The following is an 8,131-nucleotide window of genomic DNA, read 5'->3' as shown; positions in this document are numbered from 1 at the left end:
TTTGGCATCCTTATTTGAAACCAAATACTTTATAGTTGAGTGATCTGTGTAAACAGTCATTTTAGTGCCAACCAAATAAGTTTTGAATTTATCAAATTAAAAAATAATTGTTAGTAACCCTTTTTCAATGGTAGTATAATTTAACTGTGCATTAGCTAATGTCTTGCTAGCATAATAAATGGAGTGAAACATCTTACCTTTCCTTTGCCCTATCATTGCTCCAAAAGAATGATCGCTGGCATCACACATCAATTTAAAATACATACTCTAATCTAGTGCTATAACAACTAATGCTGTAACAAGGACTTTTTTCAACTCAACAAAAGCCTTTAAACAATTATCATCAAACTTAAAAGGTTTGTCATGCTCCAACAACATGTATAATGGTTTAGCTATTTTTGAGAAATCTTTAATGAACCTTTTATAGAATCCCGCATGTTCTCGGAAACTCTTAATGCCCTTTACTGAAGTAGGTGGTGGAAATTTATCGATCACCATTATTTTTGCCTTGTCCACCTCTATTCCTTTTCTAGAGACTCTATGGCCTAAGACTATCCCTTCTTGTATTATAAAATGACACTTTTTTTCAATTTAGCACTAAGCTAGTCTCTTCACATCTTTTAATTACATTTTCTAATTTATATAAACAATCATCATATGATTCCTCAAAAACCGAGAAGTCATCCATGAATACCTCAAGTGTTTGCTCAACCATAACTGAAAAATGGACATCCTACACCTTTGAAAAGTTGTTGGAGCATTGCATAGCCCTAAAGGCATCATTCTGAAAGCAAATGTGCCATAAGGACAAGTGAATGTTGTCTTCTCTTGATCCTCTGATGCTATAGTAATATGGTTGTAGCCTGTGTATCCATCCAAGAAACAATAATACTCTTTTTAAGCAAGTCTGTCTAGCATCTGGTCTATGAAAGACAATGAAAAGTGGTCATTCATTGTAGCTTTGTTTAGCTTCCTATAATACATGAAAACTCTCTATCTAGTTATTGTTCTTGTGGGAATAAGCTGGTTCTTTTCATTTGTTACAACAGTCACTCAACCTTTCTTCGGAACGCATTGAACTTGACTTACCCATGAGTTGTCTGATATTGAGTAAATAATTCTAATATCGAGCCACGTAATGATCTCTTTTTTCACAACTTCCTTCATGATCAGGTTTAATATTCTTTGTTTCTCTACCGAGTTGCTGTAATAGTTTTCTAGTAAAATCTTGTGCATGTATATGACATTCCTTTTATATCTGTCATGGTCTATTAATAGCCTTCTTGTATCTTTCTTATGCATCCACCACACACTTCTTTTGATCTGCATTCAAAGAAGATGAAATGACTACCAGAAGGGTGTTATTGTCACAAAGATAAACATATTTTATATGTGAAGGTAAAAGTTTTAATTCTAAAATAGGAAATGACTTAATAGAAGGAACAGACGGTTTCATTTCCCTATTTGAGAGGTCTAAAGATTCAAAATGTTTGTCAGCCCTCATGAGTTGCTTCTCTCCAAACCATGTTATGTTAGCTGCTTCAAGATCTTCATCTTCAAGTTCTTCAAATGTTACAACATTGATTTCCTCCTTACTGCAGCAACTATTTAAACTCTATATCACAACAATGTAACACCCTAAGCAAATCCCACATCCGTAAAACATGAGAGAGATATTGGGTTTATAAGAAGTGATCCATATTTTAATTGGCAAGACGCGTTTTGGGGTGTATGGGCGCCCGAGGAATAAAACAATATGAGCCTTGTTAATGCTTAAAGCATACAATATCTTGCCAGGTCTGGGTTGGGTCAAGAAAGATGGTATCAGATCAGGTTTGTGTGTTCTCTTGAGCGATGATGGGGCAAATCTCAGCGAGTACGCTGAGTCCCTAAAATGGGTGTATGTAACACCCTAGGCGAATCCCACATTGACAAAGCGTGGGAGAGATGTTAAGTTTATAAGAGGTGATCTATACCTTAATTGGCAAGATGACTTTTGGAGTGTATAGGCTCCCCATGAACAAAACCATGAGGGCCTTATTAAGGCCTAAAGCAGATAATATCTTGTATAGTCTGAGTTGGGTCATAACACAGTAAAGTCCACAACACTGATTAAATTGTAATCTTTAACCCCATCTGGACTTTTCATTACATCCAACATATTGAATGTAACTTGCTGATAATTCACTCGCATATTCAACTTTCATTTTTCCTAGAATGATTGACACTTCTTTATCTGCCTCAAAGTCCATCACTATGAAATCCAATGGAAAAATAAATTTATCCACCTTTACTAACACGTCTTCTATCTTACCTTCTAGATAAACGTGAGATCTATCAGCAAGTTGCAAAGTCACTGTTGTTTACCTTACTTCTCCAACTCCCAATTGCTTGAACATTGATAAAGACATGAGATTGATGCTAAGCCTTAGATCATAAAGTGTCTTACCACTGTATTTAGTTCCAATGGAGCATGAAATTGTGAAGCTCCCTAGATCCTTCAACTTCTAAGGTATTTTGTTACAGGCATTTGACTGCACTCTTGTGTTAGAGCAACTATTTCAAATTGTCTAAGCCTCATTTTCTTTGTCAGAATATCTTTCAAGAACTTCACATAATTTGGCATTTGTTCGAGAGATTCTATAAAAAAAGAATATTGATATGTAGCTGCTTCAAAACTTCCAGGAACTTGCTGAATTGTTTATCTTACTTTTTCTTTTGAAATCTTTATAGAAAGGGTGATGGATGTCTAAACTGCTGTGCTGTAGTAAGTTGTGCAGACTGCTTCTCTTTTGCCAAGTTCTGAACTGATGTGGTTAGTATTGCAACATGTTCACAACAAGTGCTGGATCATTACTTTTTGCTAATGTTATAGCTTACCTATTTACATTAGTGGGCTAAAAAGTGGATTGTTGTAGTTCTTTTTCAATTTGAGTTTCTTGTTGAGTTAAAACGGGTTCCACTCCTCTTTTTGGTGCACCAACATAAATATGAACATCCTTTCCAGATTTTAAGTTAATCACCTGGCAATACTCTTTTCATTCTCTTCTCAAACCATTTGTGCTGCTGGGTAAACAGCCCTGAGGTTTGTTACTTAATGATGCCGTGAGCCATCCAATTTGATTCTCTAAATTTCTTAAAGACACGGCTTGACTTTGGAGAACCGCTTTATTCTTCACAATGTATTCCTTAAACAAAGCTTCAAGAGAGCTGAATTGACGGTTGCTGGTGTTTCTTTGCCCTTGATTTTGCTGGTGAAATCAAAGTGGTTGAGCTGGCCTGTTTTGTCCGCTGGATGCTGCATCATGTTGATTCTGATTGCTCCACAAGAAGTTTGGGTACTGTCTCCATCCAGGGTTGTAAGTGTTTGAATATAGATTATTCTGGTTCTGTCTGTTGAAATTGCCCACATAATTGACTGAGACTGGATTTTCAGGACAATTGTCAAATAAATGTCCCTCTCCACAATAAACGCAAGATACTTCAGAAACTTGGTTGACAGTTATTGGAGCAGTAGTCATAGTCTTCACCATGTTTGTTAATGAGGTTACTCGGGCTGACAATGCTGTTAAGATATTTACATTATAGACTCCTATTGTTCCTCTTACTGCAGCTTGCCTGGTCGATGGCCACTGATAATTATTGTTGGCTATCCTCTAAAAAATTTTATAATCTTTATTGTAAGAACTTAGATAATAAGGGCCAATTTACTGAAGTGTCCAACATTAATCTAGTGCTTGGGTGGAGACCATTATAGAAGGTTTCTAATTGTATGCAGTAAATACAAGTTTTCTAATTGTATGCAGTAAGGAGTATCATGATGGGGACATTTCCTGAGTAACTCCTTAAATCTTTCCTATGCATCATACAAACTCCCATCTTCAAGTTGATGGAAAGATGTGATCTCATTCCTTAATTTTGCAATCTTGGTCAGTGGAAAGTATTTCATAAAACATTTGTCAACCAAGTCATTCCATGTGGTGATGGAGTCAGTGGTAAAAGATTCAACCATGCCCTTTCTCAATCTCTTAAAGAAAATAGGAAAAGTTTGAGCCTCAATGCTTCTTATGATGCTTCAGCACTCTTGAAAACATCACTTACTTTTAAAAAAAACAACTTAAGGTGTAAATAAGGATTTTCGGATGGTATTAGCCTAAAGGACTAAAGAGAACGTAATTTTGATGATAACAAACATATGTCTTAGGTGATTTGAAAAATATTGTATTTCACATTTAACTAATTCTTGAAGTATAACATCTATGATTAAGTGAATCACGTGAAATCAAGTTCAAGCTCTCAACAGACAATAGCATGATCAAGAATAAAGTTTAGAGCTCAACAGATTCATTATTACAACAATTCTTGTAAAGTTGGTAAGATTTAATATATGCATGGTTTAGCATTTGAGAAACTCAAGATTTTGATTAAATCACACTTTTCATAAACCAAAGGTTTAATAATTATAAGCCAAGTATTTTATGCAATTAATTTCTCTCTTCCATTTCAAGCCTTTTTTAGCTCACCTTTGATTAAATTACGACCATATATTGCATTAATTCATCTCTAGGATCAATTTTATTGGCTCAAACACTTCCATTTCACACAAAATCTTGAAAATTCAAATTTGGGTATTTAAGTTTGTTCTTGTTTTCAACAATGGTTTGTAGTGAAAAATCCAAGGGAAAAGATGTAGCCAAGAAGTGCAAGGAACATCATGGAGACAATCCAGAGTTCATATTAACCCATTTTCAACATCCACCTCTTCAGAAATGTTTTCATAAAAAGTTTATGTCGAGCCACCTTCACAGTGTCTTTTATCTCTTGTTTTATTTTGGTTCCCTGTTCTATTATGCACTACATTTTCATATGCATTGTTTTTTTAATTGTAGATTAAGAATGATTGCTGTTTGATATTTGGATGCTTTATATTTGGATGATGTTTTCTAGATTCTTTGAATGTTATAACTCTTTGGTTAATTACATGCTTAATTTTTTATATGTTTCTTGATTAATCATTGAGTGGTTATTTTTTGTCTAGGTATGAATTTATAGTAATTTTGATGATGAAGGGGGAGAAGTCATGCATTTTGGATCAGAGATAGGTAATATGTATTTTGATCTTGAAGTATTTGTGCATGGTTTTGAAACATTAAGGGGGAGTTTACAAATTGTTATAGACCATATATTCAAGGGGAGTTTGTTTTAAATTTGTTTTGTATATTGAGTCATGTATGCCATGTATTAAGGGAGAGTATAAATGTCAAAATACATGAGATGTTTGTCATTATAAAAAAAATGGAGATTATTAACCTAAAATGTTACAAATAATGTAATTTTGATGGTAACAAACATATGTCTTAAGTGATTTGAAAAATATTATATTTCACATTTCACTAGTTCTTGAAGGAAAATATTTATGATGAAGTGAATCTCGTGAAATCAAGTTCAAGACTCTCAACAGACAAAGACGCAATCAAGAATAAAGTTTAGAGCTCAACAGACTCATTATTGCAATAATTCTTCTAAAGCTAGTAAGGTTTAATATATGCATGATTTAGCATTTGAGAAGCTCAAGATTTTGTTTAATAAATCACATTTTTCATACATCAAAGGTTTAGCAATTAATTATAATTGCTAAACCTAAGTATTTTATGCAATTAGTTATTTTTCAAGATGTGGACTAAAATGAAAAAGTTTTGCAATCTTCGATTTTAATAAGTATTATTTTGAAATCTGGATTTAGACCTATTCACAAACCATTGAAATGTTTTGGGCCATATTTTAATTTATAAATATTTTGGGGCTAAAATGTAAATATTAAAAATAGACAAAGAGGTAGTGGCTAACTGCCTGAAGGCTAGCGGATAGCCGCCTAAGGAAAATTCATATTTTTAAATTTTGGACTAAATTGGAAAGGTTTTGAGAACTTTGAAATTTATAAGTATTATGTTAAATTTTGGAAAGGACTTCTTTGAAAAATATTATTAGCTTTGGGTCATATATAATTTTAGAAAATTTTGGAATAACAAGTATTATTTAAAAATTCTGAATTTGGGTATGGGTGAAAAATTTTATGACGTTTTAGACCATAGTACAATTATAGAAAGATTTGGGCAAAATTGTAATTTTATTAAACAGTGTTGCTTTACAAAATTCAAATTTTTATGATAACTTTCACTGAACTGAATCGGGGAGCCAGCTAATTAAGCGGCTAGCAGCTTGCTTGCTGGAATTTTCCTATAATGGCTAGTTTTTAGGCTAAATCTATATAAATTCAAATCAAACTTCAATTTTAACACTTTTGCTAGGAAAAACAAGTGTAAACAACATATTTTGAGCTTTTAATTAGCAAATCATCATAGATTAAATCTTCATTGAGCTATTATTTGTATATCCACTCTAAAAGAGAGTTGTTTGTTGTAATCTTCATTTCTTTATCAAATTTGTGAGAGTTTGAGTGTGAGAAACAATTAGGTTAAGAGATTGGGGGATAATCTCTTGTTGTAAAGGTCCATTGACACCTTGAAAGTCAATTGTAAACATTTGAAACCTTGGAAGGCTTGGATAGTGAAATCCTCAAGCTTGGTTGGCTTGTAGGCGAAGATTGCCGAACCATGCAAAAATCATTGTGTTTGCTCTCTTTTCCCTTACTCTTTTTATTATTGTGCTTTATTAAATTTATTATTTTTTATTTCATTAAGGCAATAAATTGAATTGTTGTGTGGTTTGTTTAGTTTAAGTTTTAAAATCTCAATTCACCCTCTCTTAGGTTGCGTAACTAGCATTTCAGATGGCAGCCCATTAAATTGCCCCACTGTTTGAATGATAACTCTATTAAATGAGAGTTATCATGACACTTTTAAACTTCAAATCAAGATTACTTAGAGAGTAAATGATGTGTTTTGTTGCATTTTAATAATAGTTTGCATCAACATCCATTTTAGTTTAATTTTAATGAAGTTTTTTTGAATTCGAATAATTATGTGCTTAAATCTTATGCATAATTGTAGGTAATTGGAAGCTCGAATTTCAAGGAAAGGATGCTGTTGCAATGAGCTTGCAAAAGGAACAAAAGAATATGGCTGCAGAATATTTAAAGCAAGTCTGGAACAGTGAAGATGTTGTAGTCATTGCTATAGCAACCTTGAAGCATTGATAGAAAAGATTTCGCGCGAGACACTTAATAGATTGCAATCTGGAGTTTCCTAATCTGGAAGATACGTGCCTTAGACTTTCGATTACTCTAATTTTCAACTATAAAAGAGGCACACACAAAAAGAAAAGAAGAGACCATCAACCAAGAACAAAAACCGAAAATAAATAAGAGAAAAAGAGAATTAAATTAAGTTCTAAACTAAGGGTTGCAACAAAGAGAATTTACAGAAATCAATCGGGAACTCAGTCCTTCTTATTCATCTTTTGTTTTCTTGTTTTTTATTTATTCACGGGGATATATTTGATGACTGAAACTCATTTAGTTATTGTTCTTTCGCAAATTATGAACTAATTTAATTGTGATTGAATGCTAAGCAATCTTAATAGTTCCTTGATTGAATTTATATGTGTTGCTGCATGTTTGCTATAACATTTTGTTTTGGTAATATTTATTTATATTCATTATTTCGGCTGTACACTCATTTAATGATACAAGTTAAGAAAGAGTCATAAAAGGGTATATTCTAGTGGAACATATCAGAGCAATACTTGGTTTTAGATTGGGTTTCCTGAGTTGAGTTTACCTTGTCTAAAAGGGTCATTCCTAATCTAGAATTAGTGATGAACTAGACATAGAGATTCACTTTATAGGGTAATTAGAAGCTAAGCATGTAATGTTATATCTTATGTTGGCATAACAATTGGTCACTGTTAAGTTACATATAGATATAAGACATCCAACATGCGACAGCTGAGGATATATAAGGATTTTACCCAGTACTGTAGCAATGCTGTAGCAACCGAGCCTAAGATTTGAAGAAATAGTTAAAACCATTAAGAGAGTTTAATAACTCAACCACTTCATTCCCATTAGTTTTACTCTTGTGTTTGACGTGAGAATTTTATTTATTGCATTTTAAAATTTAGTTAATTGTTTAGTTTCATCAATTTTTTTATTTTAATTTAGAACAACCAC

General features: G+C 32.8%; 1 non-coding gene across 1 annotated transcript; it reads left to right on the top strand.

Annotated features, from left to right (window-relative positions):
• The first annotated feature begins 3,812 nt into the window (after nucleotides 1–3,812).
• On the top strand, nucleotides 3,813–3,919 carry LOC112097546. The gene has a single exon (XR_002905077.1). It is a non-coding gene; the product is annotated as a small nucleolar RNA R71 (small nucleolar RNA).
• The last annotated feature ends 4,212 nt before the right edge of the window (nucleotides 3,920–8,131 follow it).

The sequence above is a fragment of the Citrus clementina genome, unplaced genomic scaffold, assembly GCF_000493195.1.
Source record: "Citrus clementina cultivar Clemenules unplaced genomic scaffold, Citrus_clementina_v1.0 scaffold_6, whole genome shotgun sequence".
NCBI classification, from domain to species: domain Eukaryota; kingdom Viridiplantae; phylum Streptophyta; class Magnoliopsida; order Sapindales; family Rutaceae; genus Citrus; species Citrus x clementina.
Note: the sequence above shows the minus strand (reverse complement) of the source record. Positions and strands in the feature narration are given on the sequence as shown.